The sequence below is a fragment of the Callorhinus ursinus genome, unplaced genomic scaffold (assembly GCF_003265705.2).
Source record: "Callorhinus ursinus isolate GAN/ISIS: 27379988/994484 unplaced genomic scaffold, GSC_fseal_2.0 scaffold10, whole genome shotgun sequence".
Lineage (NCBI taxonomy): Eukaryota > Metazoa > Chordata > Mammalia > Carnivora > Otariidae > Callorhinus > Callorhinus ursinus.
Genome location: NW_027397072.1, coordinates 83295597 through 83311294, shown reverse-complemented (window position 1 = coordinate 83311294; position 15698 = coordinate 83295597).

Below are 15698 nucleotides of genomic sequence, written 5' to 3'. Positions count from 1 at the left end.
CTAGAACCCTCAGTTTGTTTTTCAGAGTCCATCGTCTCTAATGGCTCGTCTCCCCCACCGATTTAATCCCCTTCATTCTTCCCCTCTTGCTATCTTCTTCCTCCTCTTTTTTTTTCATAACATAGATTGCATTATTTGTTTCAGAAGTACAGATCCGTGATTCATCAGTATTGTACAATTCACAGTGCTCATCATAGCACATACCCTCCCCAATGTCTATCACCCAGCCACCCAATTCCTCCCACCCCCCACCACTCCAGCAAATCTCAGTTTGTTTCCTGAGATGAAGAATTCCTCATATCAGTGAGGTCATATGATACATGTCTTTCTCTGATTGACTTATTTCACTCAGCATAACAAGCTCCGGTTCCATCCACGTCGTTGCAAATGGCAAGATCTCATTCTTTTGATGGCTGCATAATATTCCATTGTGTATATATACCACCTCTTCTTTATCCATTCATTTGTCGATGGACATCTTGGCTCTTTCCACAGTTTGGCTATTGTGGACATTGCTGCTATAAACACTGGCGTGCACGTACCCCTTCGGATCACTACGTTTGTATCTTTGTGGTAAATACCCAGTAGTGCAATTGCTGGATCGTATGGTAGCTCTATTTTCAACTGTTTGAGGAGCCTCCATACTGTTTTCCAGAGTGGTTGCACCAGCTTGCATTCCCACCAACAGTGTAAGAGGGTTCCCCTTTCTCCACATCCCCGCCAACATCTGTCGTTTCCTGAAATGTTCATTTTAGCCATTCTGACGGGTGTGAGGTGGTATCTCATTGAGGTTTTGATTTGGAGTTCCCTGATGCCGAGCGATGTTGAGCACTTTTTCATGTGTCTGTTGGCCATTTGGATGTCTTCTTTGGAAAAATGTCTGTTCATGTCTTCTGTCCATTTCTTGATTGGATTATTTGTTCTTTGGGTGTTGAGTTTGATAATTCTTTATAGATTTTGGATACTGGCCCTTTATCTGATATGTCATTTGCAAATATTTTCTCCCATTCTGTCGGTTGTCTTTTGGTTTGGTGGCCTATTTCTTTTGCTGTACAAAAGCTTTTTATCTTAATGAAATCCCAATAGTTCATTTTTGCCCTGGCTTCCCTTGCCTTTGGCGATGTTTCTAGGAAGAAGTTGCTGTGGCTGAGGTCGAAGAGGTTGCTGCCTGTGTTCTCCTTTAGGATTTTGATGGACTCCTGTCTCACGTTTAGGTCTTTCAACCATTTGGAGGCTATTTTTGTCTGTGGTGTAAGGAAATGGTCCAGTGTCATTCTTCTGCATGTGGCTGTCCAATTTTCCCAATTGGAAAATTGTTGAAGAGACTGTCTTTTTTCCACTGGACATTCTTTCCTGCTTTGTCAAAGATGAGTTGACCATAGAGTTGAGGGTCCATTTCTGGGCTCTCGATTCTGTTCCATTGATCTATGTGTCTGTTTTTGTGCCAGTACCATACTCTCTTGATGATGACAGCTTTGTAATAGAGCTGGAAGTCCAGAATTGTGATGGCACCAGCTTTAGTTTTCTTTTTCAATATTCCTCTGGCTATTCGGGGTCTCTTCTGGTTCCATACAAATTTTAGGATGATTTGTTCCATTTCTTTGAAAAAAGTGGATGGTATTTTGATGGGGATTGCATTGAATGTGTAGATTGCTCTAGGTAGCACTGACATCTTCACAATGTTGGTTCTTCCAATCCATGAGCATGGAACGTTTTTCCATTTCTTGGTGTCTTCTTCAATTTCTTTCATGAGTATTTTATAGTTTTCTGAGTACAGATCCTTTGCCTCCTTGGTTAAATTTATTTCTTGGTATCTTAGGGTTTTGGGTGCAATTGTAAATGGGATCGACTCCTTGATTTGTCTCTCTTCTGTCTTGTTGTTGGTGTATAGGAATGCCACTGATTTCTGTGCATTGATTTTATAGCCTGCTACTTGGCTGAATTCCTGTATGAGTTCTAGCAGTTTTGGGGTGGAGTCTTTTGGGTTTTCCACATACAGTATCATATCATCTGCAAAGAGTGAGAGTTTGACTTCCTCTTTGCCGATTTGGAAGCCTTTGATTTTTTTTGTTGTGTGATTGCTGTGGCTAGGACTTCTAATACTATGTTGAATAGCAGTGGTGAGAGTGGACATCCCTGCCGCGTTCCTGACCTTAGGGGAAAAGCTCTCAGCTTTTCCCCATTGAGAATGATATTCGCTGTAGGTTTTTCATAGAAGGCTTTTATGATATTGAGGTATGTACCCTCTATCCCTATACTCTGAAGAGCTTTGATCAAGAAAGGATGCTGTACTTTGTCAAATGCTTTTTCTGAGTCTATTGAGAGGATCATATGATTCTTGTTCTTTCTTCTGTTAATGTATTGTATCACGTTGATTGATTTGCAGATGTTGAACCATCCTTGCAGCCCAGGGATAAATCCCACTTGGTCATGGTGAATAATCCTTTTAATGTACTGTTGGATCCTATTGGCTAGTATTTTGGTGAGAATTTTTGCATCCATGTTCATCAAGGATATTGGTCTGTAATTCTACTTTTGGATGGGGTCTTTGTCTGGTTTTGGGATCAAGGTAATGGTGGCCTCATAAAATGAGTTTGGAAGTTTCTCTTCCATTTCTATTTTTTGGAACAGTTTCAGGAGAATAGGTATTAATTCTTCTTTGAATGTCTGATAGAATTCCCCTGGGAAGCCATCTGGCCCTGGGCTTTTGTTTGTTGGGAGATGTTGGATGACTGCTTCAATTTCCTTAGTAGTTATAGGTCTATTCAGGTTTTCTATTTCTTCCTGGTTCAATTTTGGTAGTTGATACATCTCCAGGAATGCACCCATTTCTTCCAGGTTATCTAATCTGCTGGAGTAGAGTTGCTCATAATATGTTCTTCTAATTGTTTATATTTCTTTGGTGTTGGTTGTGATCGCTCCTCTTTCTTTCATGATTTTGTTGATTTGGGTCCTTTCTCTTTTCTTTTGGATAAGTCTGGCCAGGGGTTTATCAATCTTGTTAATTCTTTCAAAGAACCAGCTCCTAGTTTCGTTGATCTGTTCTACTGTTCTTTTGGTTTCTAGTTCATTGATTTCTGCTCTGATCTTTATTATTTCTCTTCTCCTGCTGGGTTTAGGCTTTATTTGCTGTTCTTTCTCCAGCTCCTTTAGGTGTAGGGTTAGGTTGTGTATTTGAGACTTTCTTGTTTCTTGAGAAAGGCTTGTATTGCTATATACTTTCCTCTCAGGACTGCCTTTGCTGTATCCGAAAGATTTTGAACAGTTGTGTTTTCATTTTCATTGGTTTCCATGAATTTTTTTAATTCTTCTTTAATTTCCTGGTTGACCCATTCATTCTTTAGTAGGATGCTCTTTAGCCTCTATGTATTTGAGTTCTTTCTGACTTTCCTCTTGTGATTGAGTTCTAGTTTCAAAGCATTGTGGTCTGAAAATATGCAGGGAATATTCCCAATCTTTTGGTACTGGTTGAGACCTGATTTGTGACCTAGCATGTGATCAATTCTGGAGAATGTTCCATGGGCACTAGAGAAGAATGTGTACTCTGTTGCTTTGGGATGGAATGTTCTGAATATGTCTATAAAGACCATTTGGTCCAGTGTTTCATTTAAAGTCTTTATTTCCTTGTTGATCTTTTGCTTAGATGATCTGTCCATTTCAGTTAGGGGGGTGTTAAAATTCCCCGCTAGTATTGTATTGTTGTCAATGTGTTTCTTTGCTTTTGTTATTAATTGCCTTATATAATTGGCTGCTCCCCCGTTAGGGGCATAGATATTTACAATTGTTAGATCTTGTTGGATAGACCCTTTAAGTAGGATATAGTGTCCTTCCTCATCGCTTATTACAGTCTTTCTTTTAAAATCTAATTTGTCTGATATAAGGATTGCCACCCCAGCTTTCTTTTGGTGTCCTTTGGCATGGTAAATGGTTTTCCACTCCCTCATTGTCAATGTGGGGGTGTCTTTGGGTCTAAAATGAGTCTCTTGCAGACAGCATATTGATGGGTCTTGTTTTTTAATCCAATCTGATAGCCTGTGTCTTTTGATTGGGGCATATAGCCCATTTACATTCAGGTAACTATTGAAAGATATGAATTTAGTGCCATTGTATTGCCTGTAAGGTGACTGTTACTGTATATTGTCTGTGTTCCTTTCTGATCTTGCTGCCTTTAGGCTCTCTCTTTGCTTAGAGGACCCCTTTCAATATTTCTTGTAGGGCTGGTCTCGTGCTTGCAAATTCCTTTAGTTTTTGTTTGTCCTGAAAGCTTTTTATCTCTCCTTCTATTTTCAATGATAGCCTAGCTGGATATAGTATTCTTGGCTGCATATTTTTCTCATTTAGTGCTCTGAAGATATCATGCCAGTCCTTTCTGGCCTGCCAGGTCTCTGTGGATAGGTCTGTTGGCAATCTAATGTTTCTACCATTGTAGGTTACATATTTCTTCTCCCGAGCTGCTTTCAGGATTTTCTCTTTGTCTCTGAGACTCGTAAGTTTTACTATTAGATGTCGGGTGTTGACCTATTTTTACTGATTTTGAGAGGGGTTCTCTGTGCCTCCTGGATTTTGATGCCTGTTTCCTTCCCCATATTAGGGATGTTCTCTGCTATTATTTGCTCCAATATACCTTTTGCCCCTCTCTCTCTTCTTTTTCTGGGATCCCAATTATTCTAATGTTGTTTCATCTTATTGTATCGCTTATCTCTCGAATTCTGCCCTCGTGATCCTGTAGTTGTTTCTCTCTCTTTTTCTCAGCCTCCCTATTTTCCATCATTTGGTCTTCTATATCACTGATTCTTTCTTCTGTGTCATTTATCCTAGCAGTTAGTGCTCCCATTTTTGTTTGCACCTCATTAATAGCCTTTTTGATTTTGACTTGGTTAGATTTTAGTTCTTTTATTTCTCCAGGACGGGTGTCTCTAATAACTTCCACGCTTTTTTCAAGCCCAGCTAGTATCTTTAAAGTCATGATTCTGAACTCTAGGTCCAACATCGTACTAATGTCAGTATTGAGTAGTTCCCTGGCAGACGGTACTACCTCTTGTTCTTTTTGCTGAGGTGATTTTTTTCGTCCTGTCATTTTGTCCAGAGGAGAATAGATGAATGAGAGAACAGAATGCTAACAGGTTAACAATGTCTCCAGCAAATATAGTCTATACAAACCAGAAAAGACCTGAAACCAGGGGACAAGAAGGGGAAAGAAAGAAGAGAGAAAAAAAAAAAGGAAAAAGAAAAAGATAAAGATAAAAACAAACAAAAACAGAACAAAACAACAAAAAAAACCAGAATATGATCAAATATGATCAGGCTAGTGCATAGATCAGTGCCACACACTAGCTTTTGGGCATATTTTGGTCTGTTAGAAGAAAGTGCCTGCTAAAATTTTAAAGGAAGAAGGACTTATATATGTACAAAATAAGTGTTGATACAATGAAGGGATGGCAGATGACTGTAAAGATGAAAATTTAAAGGACTTTATAAAAGGAATTGATAAGATAAGAAGTTTTTTTTTAAAAAGAAAGAAGATTTAAGAACAAAAAGAAAAAAGAAAAAAAAGGGAGAGAATGTGATCAGGCAGGAAAATAGAACAAAGCCATACACTAGTGATTTAGGGTATATTTTGATCTGTTAGAAGAAATTGTATCTCATAATTTTAAAGAGAGAACAACTTATATATTTATATATATATGCCAAAAATAAGGGTAACTACTATGAAGGGATAAAAATATGACTCTAAAACTGAAAAATAAAAAATGTTTTTTTTAAAAAAAGGATTGATAAGATGTTGTTTGAAAAAGGGAAAAAGGAAAATTCAAAAAAAAGTTAAAAAAATTAACTTTGAAAAACTAATGAATTATGGTAAAAAAGCCATGAATTCTATGTGCAGTATTCCCCTAGCGTTGGAGTTGTCCCGTTCTCCTAGATCTGTAAACTTGGTCTTGGCTTGCTGGCTGTTCGTGCTGATCTTCTGGGGGAGGGGCCTGTTGTTGTGGTTTCCAAATGTCTTTGCCGGAGGCTGAATTGCCCCGCCCTTGTCAGTCCAGGCTAAGGAAGCTGCTCGGGTTTGCTCTCAGGAACTTTTGTTCCCTGCAAGCTCTCGGTATAGCTTTGGAGGACCAGGGTGAAAATGGTGGCCTCCCAATCTCCACCCGGAGGAGCTGAGAACTCGGGACCCCGCTCCTCAGTGTGCCCCCAGAGAAAAGCAGTCACTCCCGTCTCCCTGGTCTCCGGCCGCACTCCGTGCTCACCCGGCCTGTGACGGAGCGTTTCTATCTCTGGCACCGGACCCCGTGTGGAGTGTCCAAACCCAGCAGATCCCTGCGGTGCACTCCCCCACCGCTCCTCCCGGGGGGAGGAAGGGGAGTCTCCCCGGCTCTGCCGCCTGTTGGGTCCCTGTTGGAGGAGCAGTGGCCCGACTGGGCTGCGGATCACAGTTTATGGCAACCCCGAGCTGAGAGTCCGCGCCTCGGCTCCGTCTCTGCAGCCGGCTTCCCTGCTCCGATACCTGGGAGCTCTGCCGCCCTCAGGCACCCCCGGTCTTTCTGTGACCCCAAGGTTCCTGAGATCACACTGTCCCGCGAGGGTTCCACCCCCTGCTTAGCCACTGCAGCGACGTCCCTCAGCGGAGCCGGCTTCTAAAAGGTTCGATTTTGTGCTCCGCGGCTCTATCACTTGCCGGAAGCGGCCGATGGAGGCCCCCTCCCCTGCCGTCTATCCTCCCGAATATCGCCTTGGATTCACTTCTCCGCATGTCCTACCTTCCGGAAAGTGGTCGCTTTTCTGTTCAGAGTGTTGTTACTATTCTTATCTTCGATCTCCTGTTGAGTTCGTAGGTGTTCAGAATGGTTTGATCCCTATTCAGCTGAATTCCTGAGACCAGACAAAATCCAGGTCTCCTACTCCTCCGCCATCTTGCCACATCCCCAAAACTAAACATGTTCTTATCAAATGATTGAGCAGTCTGGTTCTTTGATATTTACCAAATGAGTTGGAAAAAAAAAAATAAAACCCTTCAGACTGATGTCTATAACAGTTTTATTCATTGCCAAGACTTGGAAGCAATCAAGATGCCCTTCAGTAGGTGAGTGCATAAATAAACCATGTATATCCAGACAATGAAATATTCTTCAATCCTAGAAAGAAATAGGTTTTGAGCCATGAAAAGACTTGGAGAAAACTAAAGGGCATATTATTAAGTGAAAGAAGCCAATGTGAAAATGCTTCATACTGCATGATTCCAACTATCTGAAATTAGCCACACATAGCCATGTATGAATATGCTTCTGGAAAAAGCATAAGTATGGAGATAGTAAAAAGATCAGTGGCTTGCAGGACATGGGAGTGGGCGGGGATAAATTGGCAGAGCACAAAGGATTTTTAGGGCCCTGAAAATATTCTGTGTAAAAAACAAAATGGTGGGTACATTTCCAAACCTATAATATGTACAAGACCAAGAGTGAACCCAAATGTCTACAGTGGCTTTTGGGCGATAAAGATGTGTCAGTGTGGTTTATCAGTTGTAACATATATTCCACTCTGGTGGGGAATATTGATAAAGGGAAGGTTATGCATTTATGGGGGCAGAGGGTCTAAGGGGGCTCTCTTCCTCTCAATTTTGCTGTGAAAATAAACTGTTCAAAAAATAGTCTATTCAAAGGAAAAAAAGCAAAAGGTGAGAGAGAGAGAGACAAACCAAGAAATAGATTCTTAACTATAGAGAACAAACAGATGATTACCAGAGGGGAGGTGGGTGCAGGAATGAGTGCAATAGGTGATGGAGATTAAAAAGCACACTTATCATGATGAGCACTGAGTATTGTAGAGAATTGCTGAATCACTCTATTGTACACTTGAGAAACTAATATAACACTGTATGCTTACTATACTGGAATTAAAAGAAAACACTTAAAGTCTCTTAAGGCCAATAAATAAATGATTAATTTTTAAAAAGGCAGGGAATAGAGAAAAAGGAACAGAACAGATGAAACAAACGTAAAACTAATAGTAAAATGGTAGACTTGAACTGAAACTTGTAAATAGTTAAATTAAATGCAAATGAACTAGGGGCGACTGGGTGGCTCAGTCATTAGGCGTCTGCCTTCGGCTCAGGTCATGATCTCAGGGTCCTGAGATCGAGCCCCGCATCGGGCTTCCTGCTCAGTGGGAGGCCTGCTTCTCCCTCTCCTGCTCCCCCGTTTCTGTTTCCTCTCTTGCTGTCTCTCTCTCTGTCAAATAAATAAATAAAATCTTTAAAAAAATGTAAATAAACTAAATCATTCAAATTTAAATAAATAATAAATAATAATATTGTCAAACTGGATTATAAACAACTATACACTGCTTATAAGATCTATATTTTCTTTTTTTAAGATTTTATTTATTTATTTGACAGAGAGACATAGCGAGAGAGGGACTACAAGCAGGGGGAGTGGGAGAGGGAGAAGCAGGCCTCCCGCAGAGCAAGGAGCCTGATGTGGGGCTCGATCCCAGGACCCCGGGGATCATGACCTGAGCCAAAGGCAAACATTTAACGACTGAGCCACCCAGATGCCCCAATCTACATTTTCAATGTACAACAAATACTTACTACAAAACCCCTATTCATAAAAAGGTGAATATAAGATTAATTAGATATACTGATATGAGATTGATTATACATTAAAGAACGAAACATTACTCATGATTCATGGTTCAATTCACCAGGGAGACATAATACTTCTAACTTTGTACGCATGGATAACATAGGTTTAAAATATATGAAAGAAAAAAATGAAAGAACTGAAAGGACAAATAGATCATCCGTAACCATTGTGGAAAATTTTTGCACACTATTCTCATTAAATGGCAGAACCATGGACACGAATCAGTAAGAATATGGAAGACATAAATAATATGATTAATGAAAGGTATCTAATCAACATACATGAAGCACTGTGACCAACAACTGCAAGATACATCATTTTCTCAGCTAAGCATGGACTCTTTCTTATAACTGACCATAACATCAGCCTAAAAGAGCAAGATTTAGTAGATACACACTGATTAAAATTATATGGGCGATATGTGCTCTGACAAGAGTAGAACTAAATAGAACTCATTAACCAAAAGGTACCTAAAGAATTCTAAGAATATTTGGCAACTTTTAAATAGCAGAGAAGTCTAGGAAAGAATCAAAATAAAAATCTGAATATTACTCAGCCATAAAAAGAATGAATTCTTGCCATTTGCAACAAGGTGGATGGAGCTAGGGAATATTATGCTAAGTGAAACGAAAGTCAATCAGAGAAAGACAAACACCATATGATTTCACTCATAGGTGGAATTTAAGAAACAAAAAAAAAAATGAGCAAAGGGAAAAAAGAGAGACAAACCAAGAAACCGACTCTTAACTATAGAGAACAAACTGATGGTTACCAGAGGGGAGGTGGGTGTGGGTTGGGGGAATACGTGATGGGGATTAAGGAGTGCACTTGGGTTGAGCACCTGGTGATGTGTGGAAGTGCTGAATCACTATATGGTACACCTGAAACTAATATTACCGTGTGTATTTTTTTTTTAAAGATTTTATTTATTTATTCATGAGAGACAGAGAGAGAGAGAGAGAGAGAAGCAGAGGGAGAAGCAGGCTCCCAAGGAGCAGGGAGCCTGATGCGGGACTCGATCCCAGGACCCTGGGATCATGACCTGAGCTGAAGGCAGACGCTTAACCATCTGAGCCACCCAGGCGCCCCCTACCGTGTGTATTAACTAACTGGAATTTAAATTAAAAAAAAGAAAATTTGGAGATACTTATAACTGAATAACAATAATAATAGTGTGCAACGTATTAAACACTTGGGACCCAAATAAAGCCATACCTACAAGGAAAATGTTTATCCTTAAAAAGATATGTGAAGAAAGAAGAAAGGCTAAAAATCAATTTTTTTAAAAGATTTTATTTATTTATTTGAGAGAGCGAGAGAGAGCACATGAGAGGGGGGAGGGTCAGAGGGAGAAGCAGACTCCCTGCTGAGCAGGGAGCCCGATGCGGGACTCGATCCCGGGACTCCAGGATCATGACCTGAGCCGAAGGCAGTCGCTTAACCAACTGAGCCACCCAGGCGCCCCTAAAAATCAATTTTCTGTGTATCTTAAGAAATTAGGCAAAGAATTGAGTCCACATAATTTAGAAGGAAAAATAAGGGGAGAATACAAATTGAGAAATCCTAAAACAACATTTAAAATAAACTGAGCCACACTTAGTTCTTTGAAAACTGAATTGACAAAATGATCTACAGACTTTAAAATTAAAAATCAAAGACGAAGACTATCAATACCAGAGTAAAAAAAGAGATTACAAATCCTGCAGGCATTAAAATGATCATAGAAAAATACCTTCAACAACTCTGTGCCAGCACATTTGCTTACATGAAATAGACATATTCTTAGAAAATTGTAATAGAGTAAAAACTGATAAAATTTGGTTAGAAATTACACTGGTGATTAAAAGTCTCCCCAGAAAAAGTGACACAATCTCAAATGGCTTCATTGGTGAATTCTTCTCAATATTTAAAAAAAAGGAAATATCATGTGAACAACAAAGAAAGGAGAGCCCTTCCAAACTCATTTTGTGAAGCCAGCATGAGATGCTTTCAAACTCTCCTGAACAGTACCAGATAGGAAAATTACAGATTAATATCACTCATTTAGATGCAAAAATCCTAAACAAATATTGGAAACAAATCCTAGAAATATTAGAAATTAAGTTCAAGAATACATAAAGGAAATTAAGTTCAAGAATGTGTAAAGGAAATTTTATCACCACTAAGGTGGATATATTCCAGGAGTATGAGGTTAGTTTATCTTTTAAAAACCCCTCCATGGGGCTCCTGAGCGGCTCAATCGTTAAGCATGTGCCTTCGGCTCAGGTCATGATCCCAAGGTCCTTGGATCGAGCCCCACATCGGGCTCTCTGCTCAGCGAGAAGCCTGCTGCTCCCTCTCCCACTCCCCCGCTTGTGTTCCCTCTCTCACTGTGTCTCTCTCTGTCAAATAAATAAAATATAAAAAAAAAAAACCTCCATGTAATCAACCACATTAACTTGAAGAAAACAATTATATTATCTTCACAATAGATGCCGAGGGGTGGAAGGCAATGGGAGAGGTGGACAAAGACAGAGACAAAGAGAGACACAGAGGGAAAACGAAATGGAAATATAAACATTCATCTTGTATTCACAATTTAATAAGAAAATATTAAATGGAACAACAACAGCAAAGATGGAAAGGGAAGAGGAAAAGGAAAAACTTAACTTGATACAAGGTATCTAAACAAGCAAATATAATGTTAGAATATTAACAACTTTCCCCAAATTAAATTGGGAAAGAGACAAAAATGTCCACAAGCACCATGTCTATTAACATTGGGTTAGAGGTTCTCTCCTGTGGAATTAGCAAGAGAAATGTATAGTTTTGAAAAGTGAAATAAAAATATTAATACTTGAAGATGGCATGATCACATATATAGAAAATTTTAGGGGCACCTGAGTGGCTCAGTCATTTAAGCCTCTGACTCTTGAGTTCTGCTTAGGTCATGATCTCAAGTTTGTGAGATCAAAACCCATGTCAGGCTCTGTGCTGGGCACAGAGCCTGCTTAAGATTCTCTCTCTCCCCCTCCCTTTCCCTTTGCCCCTCCCCTCCTCAAAAAAAAAAAGGAAAAGTAAATTTTAAAATCTACCGCCTATATGCCTCTTTATGAGCATTTAGGTTTTTTTTAAAAGATTTTATTTATTTATTCATGAGAGACAGAGAGAGAAAGAGAGAGAGAGAGAGGCAGAGGGAGAAGCAGGCTCCCAAGGAGCAGGGAGCCCAGGACCCTGGGATCATGACCTGAGCTGAAGGCAGACACTTAACCATCTGAGCCAACTATGAGCATTTAGTAAATTCTTTGGATACAGGACCAAGGTACAAAAAGTGATTGCATTTATCTATACCAGCAATAAACCAGTTGGAAAATTTTTTACATAATACTGTTTATCTTAATACCAAGATGCAACAAATGTCTCAAAATAAGACTACCAAATATAGCTAAGACTGCAACACAAAAATCCTGCAGAAATATTTCAAGATATATTATTGCACATGGATTGAAAGAATCAATACTAGGAAGATGTTAATCCTCTCTGTATTCATTTGGTTTGAAATAATCCTAGAGAAAATCCTAGCACAGTATTTAGGTTTAGTTTTTTGTTTGTTTGAATTTTTTTTTTTGCAAAAATTCTAAACCTGATTGTAAAATTTGTATGAAAATGCATGTGCCCAAGAATAGTTAAGGCAATCATGAGAAAGAACACAGTTGAAAGATTTCACTTCCAGATATAAAGAAACAATAGTTAAGAGAGTATAGTATTAGGGGCACCTGGGTGACTCAGTTGGTTAAGTGTCCAATTCTTGATTTTGGCTTAGGTCATGATCAGAGGGTTGTGAGATCAAGCTCCACATCAGGCTCCATGCTCAGTGGGGAGTCTGCTTGGGATTCTCTCTCTCCCTCTGCTCCTCCCTCCCCCCCCCAAAAAGACAATATAGTATTAGTTAAAGACATACAAATAGACCAATGGAACAGAATAAAAAGTCCAGAAACATATCCATATATACATGGACATTTACTTTATGACAAAGTTGACCTTCCAGTATAGTGGGTAAAATTTTGATACTCTTCTTCATAAATGTTAGTTGTTCCATTTACGATTGATGTGGGAAAATGAATACCCTTGTCTCACACAACACACAAAAACTAACTCTAAATGGACACAGACCTAATTGTGACAGTTTAAAAACCATAAAGCTTCTAGAAAATAGCATTCACAATCTTGAGGATAGATAAAAATGTCCTGCACAAATCCTATTATCCATAAGGAAATTTTGGTAAACCAGGCTATATTAAAAATAACATACTCAATTCTCCAAAATATACCAATGAGAGAATAAAAAACTACAGAGTGATTTAAAACAGTAGCAATACAAAAATGGATGCACTAGCAATATTGGGCAAAATACTTCTATTCAGAATATGTAACTCTTATAACTTGACAAGAAACAGGAATATTTTTTTAAAGGAAAGGCTTGGATTGGCATTTTTGAAAGTAGATATCAAAATTACTAATAAACATAATGTTTCCCCACTGTGTTCATGTTAGCAAAGTATAAATTAAAACCACAATGAGGTATTGTTACACTCCCACGGGAATTGCAATATTAATAGGAGTAGCAATACTAACTGTTGGTGAAGAAAAGTATAAATTATTTCAAGCACTTTGGAAGAAATCTTGGCATTATCTAATGAAGTAATGAATACCTTACTACAGGGTATATACCCAACAGAAATGCATGCATCTATGCACCAGAATACATGTACAAGAATATTAACAGCAGCAAGAGTCCTAGAAGCCATAAACTGAAAACAACCCAGTATGTTTATTTAATGGAATACTCTAAAATAATAAAAATGAATGAACTACTGTAATGTGTAATATTGGGGAAAAAAACCTCACAAAGTGTTGAGAAAAAAAATCTCATTCATATAAAGTTCCAAAAAGGCAAAATTACTCCATGGTGACAGAAGAGTCACAGTCTGAGGCAGGAGTCACTACGAGCAGGCATGAGGAAACTTCTGGATTATTAACAATATTGGTATTTTCAAGGAGCAAGATGGCAGAGGAGTAGGAGACCTGGATTTCATCTGGTCCCAGGAATTCAGCTGAATAGGGATCCAAATATTCTGAACACCTACGAACACAACAGGAGATCGAAGAAAAGAATAGCAGCAACTCTCTCAACAGAAAAGCGTCCACTTTCTGGAAGGTAGGACGGGCGGAGAAGTGAATCCGAGGCGATATTCGGGAGGATAGACGGCGGGGGAGGGGGCCTCCGTCAACCGCTTCTGGCAAGTGATAGAGCCGCGGAGCACAAAATCGGAACTTTCAGAAATCTGCTCCGCTGAGGGACGTTGCTCCAGTGGCTAAGCGGGGGTGGAACCCTCGCGGGGACAGTGGTGTGGTCTCAGGACCCTCGGGGTCACAGAAAGACCGGGGGTGCCTGAGTGCAGCAGAGCTCCCAGGTATCGGAGCAGGGAAGCCGGCTGCAGGGACGGAGCCGAGGCGCGGGCTCTCAGCTTGGTGTTGCCATAAACTGTGATCCACAGCACATTCGAGCCACTGCTCCTCCAGCAGGGACCCAATAAGCAGCAGATCCAAGGAGACTCTCCTTCCTCCCCCGGGAGGAGCGGCGTGGGAGCGCACCCGCAGGGATCTGCTGGGTTCGGAGACTCCACACAAGATCGAGTGCCAGAGATAGAAACACTCGGTCACAGGCCGGGTGAGCACGGAGTGCAGCCGGAGACCAGGGACAAGGGAGTGACTGCTTTTCTCTGGGGGCGCACTGAGGAGCGGGGCCCCGAATTCTCGGCTCCTCTGGGGTGGAGATTGGGAGGCCACCATTTTCCCTCTCCTCCTCCAAAGCTGTACCGAGAGCTTGCAGGGAACAAAAGCTCCCGAGAACAAACCCGAGCAGATTGCTTAGCCCGGGCAGACAAGGGCGGGTCAATTCCGCCTCCGCAAAGACATCTGGGAACCATAGCAACAGGCCCCTCCCCCAGAAAATCAGCAAGAACCGCCAGCCAAGACCAAGTTTACCGATCAATGAGAACGGCTGAACTCCAGTGCTAGGGGAATACTGCACATAGAACCTATGGCTTTTTACCATGATTCTTTAGTCTTTCAAAGTTAATTATTTTAACTGTCTTTTTTTTTAAATTTTTCTTTTCCCCTTTTTCAACCAACATCTTATCAATCCCTTTTTTTTTTTTTTAATATTTTTATTGGGAGCCTGGGCGGCTCAGTTGGTTAAGCGACTGCCTTCGGCTCAGGTCATGATCCCGGAGTCCTGGGATCGAGTCCCACATCAGGCTCCCAGCTCAGCGGGGAGCCTGCTTCTCCCTCTGACCTTCTCCCCTCTCAGGCTGTTTCTCTCTCTCTCTCAAATAAATAAATAAAATCTTTAAAATAAAAAAAACTTTTTTATTTTTCATTTTTAGTGTCATATTCTATCCCTTCATAGTAGTTAATGTTATTTTTGGTATAAACATATATATATACACACATACATATATGTATGTTGTTCTCTCTTTAAAATTTTGGGATACAGTTTCTTCTGACTAAATATATACCCTAAATCTCTAGTGTATGGCTTTGTTCTAGTCTCCTGCCTGATCACATTCTCTCCCCTTTTTTTTAATCCTCTTCTTTATTTTTTCAACCACCTTCTTATCTTATCAATTCCTTTTATAAAATCTTTTATTATTATCATCTTTACAGTCATACTCCTTCCCTTCATCGCACTTACCCTTATTTTTGTACTTATATAAGCTTTTCATTCTTTAAAATTTGGGAGGCACTTTCTTCTAACAGACGAAAATATGCCCAAAATATAGTGTGTGGCACTGATCTAAGCACCAGCCTGATCATATTTAAACATATTCTGTTTTCTGTTTGTTTATCTTTTTCTTTTTTCTTTCTTTCCATTTCATTTCCTCTGGTTTCAGTTCTCTTCTGATGAATTTAGTGTATATTTTTCTGGGGTCATTGTTACCCTGTTAAAATTTTGTTCCTCATTCATCTATTCTCCTCTGAACAAAATGACAAGATGGAAAAAATCATCTCAAAAAA